Genomic DNA, 16,720 nt, shown 5'->3' on the forward strand with positions numbered 1-16,720 from the left:
GTTTCCCAGCCTCCAAAAAGAGAGAAAGAGTAATCCTAGAAAAAGGAGCCCCCCAAAAAATTCACCTGTACATAGCATTTGCTGTAGAATTACCTGTGGACATTGAAAGAAATCTCAACATGGTGAAGTTTTCAGAGCCAGTTTCTGACAGAATTGAGACAATCTCAGTCATTTCACTGATTGGATAGATGTAGAGATAACTCTCTCTACCTTTTTTTTTTTTAATTTTGCGTTTTGTTTTTAATTTTTTTTTTTTTTTTTTTTTTTTTTTACTTTTACAGACTGCATTTTGATTCATTGTACACAAATGGGGTGCAACTTTTCGTTTCTATTGTTATACACAATGTAGATTCACACCATTCATGTAATCATACATATACATAGGGTAACACTGTCTGTTTCATTCTACTTTTTTAAAATTAATACATTATAATAAAATAATAGTGGGATTCTTTTGACACGGATTCTTCATTTCAATGCAGTATTTCCTCTTCCTCTCCCCTCCTCCTCTGTCTTTCTCAGATCAAGTACTAGGGAGAGTTTGCTCCAGGAGTTGCTAGAAAATTTCTCTTTTCAAACAGATGGCTGAAGAAGGCACTTTGGCCCATGAGAAAAGTCCTCATCATCTTTGGGATGGAGCACCCCCCTTCAGGGACACTTTCCCCCCACACCTCTGTCACATAAAATATATCCTATATTTCTTTTTACTTTTTTAGAATTCATTAAGCACTTCCTAGTGGAGGTAGGTTGTCGGATGTTAACATCCCTCCTGCGCTAACAGGTCTTTGACCTGCTATTCTTCTTTGTTCTCTTGTTTATTCATTCAACAAATATTTGTTGAGTGTTTTCTGACCCAGGCCTTGGGGACATGGCAAAGAAGTCTGCTGTGCTCATGAGCTTATACTCTAACAGAGGTGACAGTCAGAAGGCAAGGAAGGCCATTAAGAGGCAACAGGACAACCATAGAAATGAAAAGTCGTACCCTATTTGTGTACAAGGAATCAAAATGCAGTCTGTAAAAATAAAAAATATTTTAATAAGTAAATAAATAAATAAAAAAGAGGCAACAGGAGCAAATGTGAAGGAATACCTTGTGGTGTTAGGGAGAGCTTAGAAGGTCAGGGAATGTTGGAATGACCAGCCGTGTGAAAGGCGGGGGAGCGGATTTAATTCAAAGGAACTAGGAAGGCAAAATCCCTGAGCCAGGAATGATCTTAGCAAATATGAGCAAGAAAGCAAAACCCATGTAGTTGCTGCATGGTGATCAGAACAGGAGTGATAAGAGGTGAGATCAGAGAGAAGCCCCCCCCCCACTCCGCCAAACTCCCCGGGGAGTTCAGGCTTTCTACCAAAGGCAGGGGAAAGCACTGCCAGCAGGATTCCAGCTTTTCTAAAACCCTGTCACAGGTTGAGCATCCCTTGTGCAAATGCTTCAGATTTCAGAGTTTTTTTTTGTTTTTTTTTTTTTTTTTTTAAGAATTTGGGAATTTCTGTTTAGGCTTAAGTGGTTGAACAGCCTTAATCCAAATGTCCAAAATTTGAAAAGTTCTGAAATACAAAATTTGTTGCACATCATGTCAGCACTCAAAATGTTTCAGATTTTGGAGCATTTTGGATTTTGGGATTTTTAATTACGGTTGCTCAACCTGTACCCAGAAAGAAGCCTCAACAGGTAGAATCAGAGTTCTCAGTAAGATAAGAGACTTTAAAAATCATCAAGTCTGAGAGAAAGAGTGAGTGAGAAAGTAGAAATAATAGAGCAAATGGGTAAAATGTTGACGATGGATGAATGTGGATGAAGGGTATACAGCTGTTTGCGAGGAATGTTCTTAATTTTGCAACTATGATATAAATTTATTCTTAATAGAAAATTTAAAATTATTTATAAATAAACAATTTTCTAGAAGGTAAGCAAACAACAAATAGGCATTCCAAAGCCAGTCTTTGAAGTTGATTCTTACTATCCCAAACCTGGGGTCCCTCAGCCTGTATTTCATCACTTGATGACAGAGAGTGCCCAGTCTTATGACTCAGCCTACCCATGAAAGTTAATGTTATTCAGCCGAAATCAGTGTCCCTTGAATTTACACCCCTTGACCCTCGTTCTTCCTTGGAACCATAGAGAATAATCCTCCTGTGTAGAGACAGCCATCAGTCTTGGTCTTATCTTCTCCAGGTTAACATTTCCCTCCAGTTTTATGTACATCCTGGTCATTCTTGCTCTCTTGTGGATGATTGTAGTTTTCCAGGGTCCCTCGTAAAGCTGAACACCCAGTACTGAATTCCAGGGGTCTTTCTGGATGTTCTGATCAGAACCTGAGTCCCATGGAACAGATCTTAGGATTTATTACACACCTTTCCTGCCTGCCCAGGTGGGCTCATCTGTTCTGCCTGTTTCCTGAGTGTAGAAGAACAGGAGGGTACAGTCAGCCCTGGGTGTGGCCTTTGGAAGCCCCTGCGTGAGGCATACAGCCAGGGCTCACCTCCTTCATCCTGGCGCCTGGGCAGCTCCAGTGTGGGATGCTCAGGAACAGCAGTGGGCTCCTTCCACCTCCCTCCAGCTCACCAAGGCTAGACGTTCTTTCTAAGAGTGCCCTTCTTTAATCAGAGGCTTTGATTCCTAATGACTCCTATATTTTCCCCTGACAAGAATAATGTTTTAAGCTACTCTCTATTAATTACACTACACTATGACTGGGCTTCAAATTTTTGTGAGAAAAGAGGTTTTGAAAGGAAGGAAGAGTGAGGGAATTGGAGATAATCACAGGCAGGTGAGAGGGAGGCAGGGCAAGAACAATGAGAAGCTGGAGAACAGGCTGTGCCTGGAGCTGCGCAGGTGCTGCTGAAGTGTCTGAGTTATTTCTTACGTGTTCAGTGTACCAGGCATTATGCCAGATCCTCTGTAAACAGCCTGCATATCCTCAACATAATTCTCTGAGGGAGGACCATTATGTTCATTTTATTGATGAAGAAATTGTCAAAAGTTCTGGAGCTAGCTATTAAACCTGAAACCAGCTCTGCTATCTCCCAGACCCCTATGAATTTGAGTCAACTGAGAAGTAATTTAGTCTATTAAAATCAGCATAATATAGTGACACAGCCACATCGATGTTTTTAGCAGGTCAGTTCACAATAGCTAAACTATGGAACCAACCTAGGTGTCCTTCAATAGATGAATGGATAAAGAAAATGTGGTACATAGACACAATGGAATATTATTCATCCATAAAGAAGAATGAAATTATGGCATTTGCCAGTAAATGAATAGAACCAGAGACTATCATACTAAATAAAATAAGTCAACCCCAAAAAACCAAAAGCTGAATGTTCTCTCTGATATGTGGATGCTAACTCATAAGTGGAGAGGAGAGAAGTATAGAAGTTCATGGGCTTAGACAGAAGGGAATAAAGAGAAGGAATGGAGGATGAGAACAGGATAGACAGTAGAATGAATCATCCATCACTTTCTTATGTTCATATATGAATACATGACCAGTGTAACTCCACATCATGTACAACCACAAAAATGGGAAGTTATACTCTATGTATATATGGTATGTCAAAATACATTCTACTGTCATCTATAACTAAAAACAGAAAAAACTAAAAAGAACAAATAAAAAATTTTATAAAGAAGTAATTTAGTTCAAGGAATCGTGTGTAGAAAATAGTATAGGTTAGAATTAACTGCAAAGGAACTTTTGCGTGAAAAATTGGCATCTAAAGGAGGGAAGTTACTTGTGAAATATTTGCATGCATTCTCTGCTCAATACCTGCCACTCATGTAGGAAAACAGGACAGTACACAGCAACGAATGTTAACTCTGCTCTGTGTTTTATTCCAAATAAGGATAAAAATGCATCATGGCAACATATGGTATTCAAATCAAAACATATTCAATTTCATTGACTTGGAATTTTTGAAAATTAATTAGATATTCAAATACACATTTGTTTCAATTCATGATGCTTCAGATGTCTTGTGATTCTTTAAAAATATGTATCTGCTAAGCTCATTGTCTAATTTTTTATGAAAGAAGGCAAATAAATGTTAATGCAGAGAACATAGATGCACTGAGATTAGAAAAATCAGTTGTATAACAGTAATAAATGATCCTGTGACCTCTTGGAGAATAGATTCCAAAAGAATTTTATATTTAAATAATATAAAATGTTACTTGTATGACAACAAGTAAAAGAAACCATATCTTTTCATTTAGTATTTGGCAAAAGTCATTTAGAACGTATATTTAAAAACATTCAATTTTTACACCCAGTGCATGCAAATTTTGTGATAGACACTGAACCTATTTAGACAAACACTTATATGGTGTTCTGAAGTCTTCACGGATTTCAGCCATCACCTAAAATAATAAATTGGCGTGAAATTTATCCTGTAGACATTGCTGTGACAAAGTTGATGATGCTAAATATATAAAAACTCCTGTTTTCAATTTGTATTAAGGTTGGATGCTCAAAGCATGAAAGTGAAAGTATGGCAGTTTAAATGGAAAAGCCTGCTGATTAATCCACTTCACATGAAGTAATGTACACTGTACTCCAAAGAAGAGGGAAACACATTTTCTAAGATCTCAGTCAAGAAAATGAACTTTTCCACACGATGCTGCAAAGAACCTAACATTTATTACAAAGATCCCATTTATTTTAACAACAGTGAAAATTTACAAGCGGTAAAACATCTTGATGAAAATGTTCATCATGTAAAACAGTTATTTTTATTTTTCTTTCACAGTATTATAATTACAAAGATGATATCACCCATTGTTTGAAAAAGAGAAGGTAAAAAACTATTAACCTTGCCACCAAAACAAAATGACTATATTTTTCCAACCCATATTATTTCTTGTATAACTGTAATCATAATGTGTACTTTTTTTCTATCACTACACAATGCACATGGCCGTCATTTCGCATGAACCACAGAACTTACCTATAAAAGTAGAACTGCCCCTACAGTCCAGAGGAAGAGACCATCTTCATCTTTAGTCCATTCACACGTTATGTTTCTGACAAGAGGTAAATCAGTGTAGGTAAAGATGGCACAGGGAGTGATAGAAATGTTTTAATAAAGCTCTTGTGGTATCAAAATAAGGAGAGAGACTGGAAGTAACAGAGCTTAAATACATTCCATTTTTGCCCCTTCTCTTGAACATTTCTTCTCTTTACTTAACCATAAATACAATCATCACAGCAACCTGGTTTTCTAAAAGGTTAACAGCAGTGAAGTTAAGGAAAGAAAAAAAAAAAAAAAAAAAAAAAACTTAGAGAAAGGGACTCACAGTCTCCTCTTCCATGCCTCGGTTTAGTTTTACTGGACTCTAAGGAACACACCTCCCGTCCCCCAAACAGGTCATCGTGGAAACCTCCTCCTGGGACAGATGAGCACAGGGAAATCTGCAGCAAGGAAAGATGAGAAACCAGAAGTGCAGAGAGCAGCATCACTGAGGGAAGGGGAGGCACAGTGACAGGAAAACCTGATACAGAAGCAAAGTGCCTTTTACCTGTGTGACCTCACAGTGACTTCCTTCTCAGGAGTCTGCACCCTGTCATAGGGAGAAATGGTTTCTCCTGTCCCATCTTCCCCATCCCATATGAAAGTAGGAGTGTGTGTTGGGGGACATTCTAGTTTGGGAGCTTCAAAGCATCTCTGACAGCAACCCCCTTCTTGCTGAATGCATACTACCCTCCTTCTTTTGTCTCCTAATAATAGGTTCTATCTTCCTCTTTCAAATGGCCCTTCTTTGTCCCCATATCTTCTTTGCTCTGAGTCTTCCCTAAGAAAAAACAAGAAAAAGAAAAGCTCATAATATAAACTCAATTGTTTAAAACAGAATCCTAGAATCTTGTAGTTGAAGGATCTTCTGAAAGAGAATAGAATCATCTATACAAGTCCAGACACTTCTGTGGCATTTGCTCGCCCCAGCCCTTGCATCTCACAGTGTGGCCAGGACTAAAAACAGAGCTGTGGGCAACTTGTGCAGACTCTTAAATTCCACTCCAGACCCCCGAATCAGAATCTGCGTTTTAAAACAAGCCTGTTCCCTAGGTAATTTATTTATGCACATTCAAGTATGAGAAACGCTGATTTAGGCCACCGACAGACTAACCCATTGTCTTTGTTGAGGCACAGTGATCTCAAATATGCAAATCCAACCATGTCTGCCCCTGCTCAGCTAGTGTCTTCCCAAGGTGGTTCTCAAGATATGCGATGGGAAATTCTCTTCTGTGGCCATGCCATGAAGGCCCAGAGTGATCTTCCCTTGAACCAGCTTCCTTGCCTTTAGCTTGCCAGTCCATTAAGGAACCTCTTTCATTTATTCAAATGTGCTGTGTCCCTTTACAGGGGACTGCTTCCTTTACTCCTTCTACCTCCAAAGTCACCTTGTCAGGGCCCTTAATCTGACTCCCTAGACCTGTACCATCCAATAGAAATGTGAGCCACATATATTACCTTAAAAACTTTCAGTAACCACATCATTATTTAACAGGTTAATTTCATAAAACATTTTATTTAACCCAAACAGTCAAAAACTATTATCATTTTGACATATGACAGTTACATTTTAAATGTTTAATAGCCACAGGCTTCTAGTGGCCTCTATATTGGCAATGCAGCCTAGGTTATATCAGTCCTCTGCCAACTCATTATATCGTTTCTTAGCTCCTATACTACTCTTACTTTTTAAGTATCTGCATTTTGAAATTTATCAATAACATGATACTGTTTTAGTATCAGTTTTCTCTCAAGGACTAAGACCTTATTTGGGCAATTGTATTCATGGTGGCACCTCCTGAGCATTGCTGCTGACCACCTGAGGTGTGGACAGACACATGCATGTGTGAAGAGGTAAAAGAGGAAGCCTTGTACTTTAGGGTTTTATCATAATCGAAGTACAGGACACCTGAAATTTTACTTCTCTTCCTTTGATTTAAATCAGAATCTGCATTTTAATAAGCCTGATCCCTAGGAAATTCTTTGATGCACATTCAAGTGTGAATGCATGCCATCTGTATCATCAATCTCTTTTCTCTGTGTGACCATTACCCTGGTCATACACCTTGACCTCCCATCTTCAAAAACTAACACCCCCTGTGAGATCTCTGGTGTTTCTCTGCTCTCTCCACCCGGTCTAGAGACAAGCTGCTTAAAGAGTTATGGAAACCCCACTTCTATTCAGTCTTCTACTTCTCTTTGCCTTAGTATTTCCAGCGTGACTCACCTCTCCAGGGTCAGAGCCTTTGACACTCCGATAAACTCGTCTTTCTTGGGCTCTTAGCAGTATTTGAGACTACTGGCTACTCCTTTCTGGAAACAGTCTCCTCTTTTGGCTTTGTGAGACCAACTCTCTCCCCACTTTCCTCCTGACACATTTATATCTCCTGATTTTCCTTTACAACACCACATCTTTCTCTGCTTGAACTTTAAATACTAAAATGAGACTAGATATTCCATAGGACCGCCCCCCTCCACTCAGTCTCTCCCACCCATTCTCACAGTGCCAGGTACCATCAACTTGCTGCTGCTCATCTCCACACTTTAGTTTCCTTTTTGATAAGCCACTCAGTCTCTACATTGGATGTCCCATAGAATTCTCACAAGGAATTCTTGAATCTCCGTCTACAATGAGTTCTTCCCTCAAGAAACAGAGCTCAGCTTACCAAAAAAATTCACTCCATTGCTGAATCTAGAATTCTCCCTCTCCCTTATCCTCCTTGGGAATCCGTTACTAGGTCCTGAGTCATCTGTGTTGTAGACTATGTACTTGTGACCCCACAAAATCTGAACATTGAAACCTAATCCACAAGGTGATATTATTCAGAGGTGGAGCCTTAGGGAGGTCATCAAGTTATGGGGGTAGAGCCCTTACCAGTGGGATTAGTGACCTTACGAAAGAGACCCTGGAAAGAACACATGTGCCTCTGTGAAACCCCCTCAGTGATACCCTATTTCAGCTAAACTGAAAACCAAACTCTTTTTTGTGGTCCATAAAACCCCCGAAAGGATTGGCCCCTCGTAACCTCCCACACACCTTCATCTTTACTCTGGCTCCCTCTGCTCTAGCAATAGACTCCCAGAATCTACTAGATTTTCTTCTACTTTAGGTATTTGTGAAGGTGCTTCCCTCTATCCACATCTTCACAAAAGTATCTTTTCTTTTATTTTCCCTCTTATCCTCATGTAACCGTCTTCTTGTCATCTCCAGGTCTTCATTTAAATCTCACCTCCTTGATGAGGCTTCTCAGTTGCTCTCTATTCCAGAGCCCAGCTTGTTTCCTTCAAAGCACTTTGCATTTTGTAATTTCCCTTCATCTGCATATGTGCCTTATTGCCCGGAAGGACTATGTGAATCCCCTGAGCCTCTGCATCCCTAGAACCACGTGCAAAGAAGGCCATCAGAAAATGTGTATTGAGTGAATCTCAGAAGAGTACTTCAGCGTTCTTCCTACTGGTGGTGATTTAACACTTCTGAACAAGCTTCATTGCATTCCTGCTTCTCTCTTGTTGTATTAAAAAGTGGTCACCCCATTTAATCAGTAGAAGGAATCAACAGCTGAAAGAACACACTCGGTGATACAATGAATCTAAATTTGAGCTAATACTACTATAGATAAAGTAGAGAAATTCTTCCCCTTAACTGTTTTTAATAAGTTATTATTAAAAGCCATTTTCCCAACTTTACTCCCAAACTGAGGGTTGATAGGAAATGGTTAGGAAAGTTTAGGCAGAGGGTACAGCTGGGATTTAAGTTAAAGTAAGTTTGAAATGAGTATGACTGGGTTTTGTTCCTGGGTTCTGGGATTCCATGGCCTACATGTGACCCAAATAGAGAAATTGTAAAGTAAATGCTTAGGGAATAATTAATTTTGATAAAGTGGTCCTCCAGTGTTATGGAAAGTTGGAGTCAGGGAACCTCAGGCCTGGTTGAGGAATAAGAATGCTATGTAATTTTCCACATAATACTTAAAATTCCCTGAGTTCTCATTTATTTTCAAATGAGAATGCATGAGAACTGCCCATCGATCTTCTGAGTCTCTGATTGAATCATACCCTTGCCTTAGATTCAGAAACATCAGAAAGCTTTACCCAAATGTGTTGGCAATTTTAAAGTGTTAAATGGAAATTTTAGGAAAATTCCTACTGAGAGATATCATTTTGTGGAATTCTTGAATACACATTTGCCTCATTCTTCCATTGCTTATAATAATGCCCGTGAAGTGTACGCTGACTGCACTGGAGCGCAGGCACAGCAGCTTTACCATTCACTTATCCTGGAAGAGCCACCATCTGCTCTTCCCCCAACTTTGCTTTGTGCATCTGCACCTGCCTGTTCTCCCGGAGCCTTGTAACTGAGAGGCAGGCCCTCGCCCAGGCGGATGCAGGGGCCTGCCAAGAGGAAGAGCAGGCTGCAGGCCAGACGAGTTCTTGTATTTCTCCTCCCCTTGAGACCCGAAAGTGCATCCTTCTCAAAATAAGACCAGGTTTCCCAGACTTGCCACTTTGTTTCTCATGGAAAATAGAAAACAAGGAACACTCTTGTATCCTAAAGACATATCCCATTTTTCTTTGTCTTCTTGGTGTCTAAAGCTAATTTCTATTGTGGACACATGCTCCACACCTAGAAGTTATGTAAACAGGCATTTTTGGAGCTATCAGTGTGGGGAGATGGAAGTAGAAAATAAGGATTTTCCAATTTCCCACTTGCCTGCTCCTCTGCCTCTTGTTTTCTCTTACCAAGGAGAACTAATCTGGTGCTCTTTGTCCTTAACAGTAGATCAGCACTGTAAAACACCGCCACCTTCAGTTAAAACTGGCAAGTGTGTGCCTGTGCAGCCAGAAAGCACACTGAGCCTGCTCACAAGCTCAATCTTGCTCCAGGCGTGATGAACCTTTTCACTGTCCTTAGATGTGTGTCTCTCGACATTTCCACCCAGAGAGGGAGAGAAAGAAAGAAAAGAAACTTGGTAAATGGACCTGGAATGAACACAAAACATTCGTGAAGTTTTGCTAATGTCAAAGTGAAGGTCAGCATACTTTTTAGATGACACATAACTGCAAGCTTGGACTTTCTTTAGACCCACCAATCGCTAGTTATGGAAACTGTACTTTTGAAGCCCAAAGGTTTAAAGTTGTCAAAATATTGAGTCTGACTTCATGATAGAATATCTTTTCTATCCAGGATAATAGGGTTCAAGTATTTCAGTGAGTTTTTACAGAATAAAGAAATGGACACAGGCCACAAAGTTACCTGAGCAGGTAGGTCTTCACAATTCTGGGCAGAACTGGGAATAATAAATCATGAATTTAACATATTTAAAAACAGCTGCTTGATATCAGTAGCCACTTAAAGACAGGAAATTTAGAACCCAAGTCAGTGAATCCTTTTCCACAGTATTTGAACATTCAAATGTGAATAGATCATTGACTATATTTTTATAATATAAATAATAATAACAATAATAATAATAATAAAGTTAAACAACAAATGTATTTCACCTCCAACCTCAGGATACTTTCAATAAAGGGTCTGTGGCTTCATTTAAAGGTATAAGCAAGTAACCCCATGGGAACATTCTAGAAACATGTATTCTTCTCACATTCACTCTCCCTAACATGATACCCAGATATAACCCTGCAAATTCAGAATTAACTCAACCTTTTCTTGGACCAGGTTACAGTGGAATCTCTAAGGGCCATAGAACAGAAAAATAGCTTGTGAGTAGTGCTCACTTTCTTCCCCAGACCTTTCTTCCTGTTGACATGAGGTGCTAGAAGCCATCATTTCTTACAGAACCTGTCATCACTTCTTACAGCACCTGGGGTGTTTGGAATCAAGTGGGTCCACTGTAGATTTCAGTTTACATAGAACAAAGGAAACCCATGACTCTCACAATGACACCCGTGATATTTTGTAGTGTTCCTCCCTTTGGTGTAAAAATGAAAGGAAACTGAATGCTGAAGGAGAGGGTAAGTCCTTGAGACACCCTAGGTTTCATAAGCTGTAGACGTGTAGTGTATTGTTATGTCCAGTTTAAAACTGTTTAAAGCTAACGCTGACCACTTGCTTGCTTATGGAAAATAGAATTCATTTAACAAAAAAACAGTAGGGGAGCACTATTTTACCCTAAAACATAACCTTGTTCTTCCTCTTCCTGATGTGTCAAGTTTATTTTCCAATATGGCCACATAACTCCATATTTGGCAGTAAAATAAACAGGCATTTTAGGAGCCAGTGTTGATGTTTAATCTTAAAAGTTGGATTTACCATTGAAGCAGCAAAACTGTACATTATCTTCTTAAGAAAATACTAATTTATCAGGCCCAACAACCAAAGAGTTGTTCTGTGTCAGCAATCAGCTTAGCCTCATAATTATGAATTTGTGAAGATCTGGTAAAATACATGAATCCAGAAGAATTATAATGTTTCATAGTGAGTCATTCAGAATAAAGAGCCCTGTTATTTGTAGACATTCCATACAGACATAGAAATTTAGGGGTAGATCATAGCAATCACACACAGATGAGGAAACTGAGACTAAGAACTTAGTATAGGAGATAGATGAAAGAACTTCATTATGCAGCACATCTTGTAAATGTCTGAATATCTTCGATAGCACAGTAACACTACCTTTAAACTATTCAGCACAGTGTGCCCACAATGTGGCAAGACTGACATTGTGATAGAACTCTTATTTATTTACTATATTTTGCATCTTTGATCTGGCATATCACTTTCTTTCTCCCTCCCTTTTCTTCCTGCTCTCCCTCCTATCTTCATTCATTCATTCATTGAAAGAACTAGCCACTGAGCACCAAGATCTTCAAGGTATCGTGCTAGACAAAGGGCTAATTATAAATACAAGTAGGTTCTTGAGAAATCTTTGCCCTTGAGGAACTCTCAGGAGAGGAGGTGAGACTGATGCATGAGAAAACAGGTGCATCACTGTCAGCTGTAAGTATGTACAGGTATTATCAGCACTGAGAAGTAAGGAGCAGCTATTCCCTGGGAGAGTCAGCGGAAGTGCATCAGTGGGGTAATACCTGATGGAATCTTGTGTGCTGATACCGAGTCTCAGGCAGAGAAGACTGCAAGGGAGAACAAGTCCAAGGACTGGGTCAGCGAAGGAGGAACATAATATATCCAGGATGGGTGAAGTTAGCAAAGGAGAAGCAGGGAAAACTAATATTTTGTGAATCATGAATGCTGAGATCAGAAGGTAAATTAGAAAATGAATAAAAGAATGCTACATATCATGCTAAAGAATTTAAATATTAAACTGAAAGCCAGGATTTCCCAAACTACTCAATTCCACAATGTGTTATATCCAAGGTCTATCTCTGCTATTTTTGCTTTCCTGTAAACCACTTAAGCTGTTATTTGCTCTTCTAAAGCAATGCTTTTTATATTTTTTTACTTTTTAAAAAATTTGTTATCTTTAGATATACATGACAGTAGAGTATATTTTGACATACTTATGTACACATGGAGTATAACTTATTCTAATTAGGATCTCATTCTTGTGTAAAACTCAGCTTTTAAACATTTGTTTTTAAAAGAAACTTTGTCACTGCTGTGAACAGATGTTTACAAGTAAACCAGTGTTACTTGCAGTCAATTCAAGATCATCATTAAAATCAAATGATGAACATAAAACATTCCTATTAATTGCTTATGAAAGGCATTGAGCCTGAGGCATGCAAAATCATTTTTCTGAAGGGAGATTTTATGTTTTGGAGAGTAATTAAATTCCTTCTAGAATTGGGAAGAAGAAAGAGGATTAGAAGGTGAACAGTGCTCCTACTCTGTAAGCCAGGGTTATTTTACATGGTTGCTGTGTGCCATCTTAGACACAGAAGGGAAATTCATCCCACATATGGGGGAGTACTGTTTTGAGAACAGGCCACCTGAACTGCTTTTTGTTGTTGTTCTTTTGCTGATTTTTAGTGACAAAATCAAACTTATTTGAACCAGGAATAACTCAGGTCTGGAAAGGGAGACAAATGGAAGCAGAGAAAACATGGAGATTGTGGTTGAGGGTCCCATTCTGGCCCAATCCTTGCAGTGAGGATGAAGAAGAGGGCCCAGATTTAAGAGAAATTTATAATAAAGCCAAAAGATAGTGCTTGGGGGATGTGGGGCAGGGGTCATGGAAACAGAAACATCAACAATGCCTTGGAGATGGATTGCTTGAGAGTCTGCATAAATGGTCTTGTGGTTATCCAGGCCAGGATCAAGAGGAATACGTTTGGGGAGAGGAAGGTGTGTGAGTGTGTGTGTGTGTGTGTGTGTGTGTGTGGTGTAGAAGGCAGGCAAGGGTGCAGATAGATAAGACCCCTAGGTTGGAACATGCTGCCTGTTGCAAATCCTTGCATAGCTCAAGCCTACATTAATGCTGGCTTAAAAAAAAAAGAATGTGAGTGGTTAACAGGCAACTCTAAATGCTGATGCTAAGAGGCATTCCAAATGTCGGCTCGAGTAGGAAATATATTGTGGGCTATAAATCAGCATTAAATGCACACATTCATTTACCTACTGACCATTTTTTAAAATTCGTGATATAACCAGGTAGACAGGTTTAAGGCATATTAAGCATGTTTACTTTTGTAACATGTTAAAAAAAAAATAAACCCATTCAACCAAAAAGTCATTAAAAAACCTTCTTAGGTAAAGCAGTTTTCTGGGTGCTTTGAGGGATAGAGAGATAAATTAGACACAGATCCTCTTTTCATGGAGCTTGTAAAGATCTAAGATAGATAAAGTGTTCAGGGATTTATATTTTGTTAGCATGTAAAGAATTTCTTCCTGATATCCAGAAAGTAAATTTAGCCTCAGAAATTTTCCCAGTGACCATAGTTATTCTGAACTGTGTTTCCATAGATGATAAGAAATATACAGCACTGGAGTGAAACGATGAAGTGAAATTTTTGGTAGACTTAAAGAACTGGAAGTGAAAATCTTACCAGTCATTAACAACCCTTTTTCTTTTGTTGTATTTAAATTACCTATTTGTCTAGCTTAGGAGAAATAAACTAATTGAATTTTGTCTTTTGCATATAGAGTAACATTGCCTTTTTTTCATCCAAGTATATGACATAGCAATAAATTAGAGCATTCTCATGAAAACCCATGAAATAATCCATTTTTTATTACTGGGGCTTTTTCTTGGCAGTCGAGATACAGACTAGAAAGCACAGATTTCATCCTTAGCCTAAAAAAGTGTCATAGGTTTGAATAAGGGGAAGTACAACAAGCCTAAATGTTGATGCTCCTTCTTCAGTTTCTAGACCTTTCTGTGGAAAGAAGTGTTTTCATAAGACTCAGACAGAATTCATTTCCATAGAGCGTTCTTAATGGCTCCTGTCAGAACAAAACAGCTGGGAAACATATGGTATCCATTTCCCTGTATCACTTGGAAAAAATTTCACATGTAAATAAAGCCAACATAAAAGAGTAGCCCTTTGAACCCATGACCTGATATAATATATAAATATATCAGTACAATGCACTCATTGTATTGACCCACTAAGTCATGTAACTAAATTTTTTAATATAGTCTGAGATGCACATTTTTTAGAAGTTCCAGGGAAATTAAGGCACATATTATCAAACACTATACCATAATAAGTATGTATCTCAGAAATGTCTATGGATATTTATTTTTCCAAATAAAACCTTTTTAGAAAGTTAATGAATAAAATCAAAGGCATATTTACACCTTATAAACTCTATGTCCACTATCTGTCTGCTGTTTTATATAAGTAAGTAACCATGTGTTGTTAAGGAAGAGAGAAAGGCTTGGCAGAAATTTCTGGCAGACATTAATTTTTCATAACTTCACATTTTTAGAGAGATGGATATATAAATGATAGAAAACTTTTAAATTTATAAGGGACCAACTGGAATTAGTCTTTGCCTTTGCATATTTACATTTCATAAATAACGTTAGAAAATCTAGCTCTATTGGTGATTATCACTCCTCTGAGTTTATTAACAGGACTTTTGTCCCCTGTGAAAGTAAACTGTAAATCCCTCAGAAGGATGCACTTTTGTGCATTTTAAAAGATTTAATGTGTTGTGCAAAGTGAGATTCAAATTCACATACTTGCATTTGTTAATTGTCTGCTCTGGGGCAAGTACTGTGTACAACTAAGAACTCGAGCCAAGAAGAGAGAAGAGAAGCAGCAGTCTGAGGCCATCTTGATACCTTCCTTCCCTTTTGCAAATTCTGTTATATGTTACTTATTGGAGAGAAACCAGCCCTTTCTCCACAGCTGGTAGTATTCGCTTCTTAGGTTCTATGACGCTAGAGCCAAAAAGGCCCCAAGGGTGGACCACATAGTGCAGACCCTGTGAAATTGCATGCCACATTGTGGTTCATTTGGGGAACAGAACTCACAATTATATAGCATTCAGACTCAGAACACTCACTCCCATCCCCTTGCTTGGTTCCAGAACTTCTCTGAATCTTTTTGGAAAACATCCTAGCAGAAGAATAATGATTAGTAGCCTAAATTTAGGGATCTTCAATAATGAGCACTTTCATCCCAAGAATCAGCACTAGCCAAGGGTCGTTGCATTTGTTATAGAGCCGAGCACACACACCTGTCTCGGGTTCTTTCATTATTTGGTTGTACCTTAGCAAAGGACACACATGTATATTTGCTTTAGGGTTAAACCCTTCCCACCTGCAGTCATTGCAGAGAAAAGAGATACATGGTAGTTCTCTAGTTGGGCATTTCCTGAAATCTCACCTCGTTGATGGAGAATGCTGTAAACTAAGTGGCAGGAGAGTAGAAACCTGTAAACAAGTGGCCTGGAAGCTCCCAAGGGTGCTGTGTCTGTCATCTAGCAAAGGTGAAGCAGCACCATCATGGCTCAGGACACTTGCTGCTTCATCTGCCTACCCCAGAGAAGAGTGCTGGTGATCTTGCATTGAGGCTAGCTAGGGAAGGTAATGGTTCTCATCTTTCATTTCCAAACATGCCTGACTATTTCACTTTCTACTCCATCTAAACCAGACATTTAGTCAAATGTCAACCAAGAGACAATCTTTATCTAAACTTTGCACAGAAAAAGTAATCTGCCTACCCTATCCTCCCTTTACAACTTTTTTTTCCTTCTGTTCATATCCAGCTTTCCCAAAAATGGAAGGCAGTGTCAAATCTTGAGGAGCATACTCTGTTGTGAGGTGTTAGTGCATTACGTTGCTGTGTCCAATGCCAGAAAGCACCGTGAGATGCCCCTCCATGATAGTGGACTTAGGATGCCTAGCTTAGGGTAGGGTTAACTTAACCATGGTTTGTATCCCATAGTCCATTCAGCTCCTGGCCACTTCTTTCCTTTCTGTCCTTTCCTTAACCACCTAATGGAAAACTAATGAATCACCCAATCAGTAGATCACAGTTGGAGTTTACATAATGTTAAGTAATTTACCCTTTTCTTTATGGGACTTCTTAAATGTTAGAGATGTGTGTGTGCAAATGTCCCTTTTTCTCCCTAACTTCATTTGAAAATTCATTTAACACAGAGAAGATCAACATCTTCTAATTCTGTTGGTCAACATGGGGGCAAATATTGAAATCCTGCCAGGGTATAGATCTATGCATTGAAAACTTAAATATCTATCTGAGTTCATTTTCTTTAGCTGTCTGGTTTTACATTATTACTATTTTCATTAATTTTGAGTCAGCTTGTCATAAC

General features: G+C 38.8%; 1 protein-coding gene across 3 annotated transcripts in view; it reads left to right on the forward strand.

The window, feature by feature from the left end:
* SNCAIP (synuclein alpha interacting protein) overlaps nt 1-16,720 on the forward strand; it is a 149,493-nt gene that overhangs the window by 91,705 nt on the left and 41,068 nt on the right. The gene's annotated exons all lie outside the window — the stretch shown is intronic.

Source organism: Sciurus vulgaris (assembly GCF_902686455.1).
Source record: "Sciurus vulgaris genome assembly, chromosome: 6".
NCBI classification, from domain to species: Eukaryota; Metazoa; Chordata; class Mammalia; order Rodentia; family Sciuridae; genus Sciurus; species Sciurus vulgaris.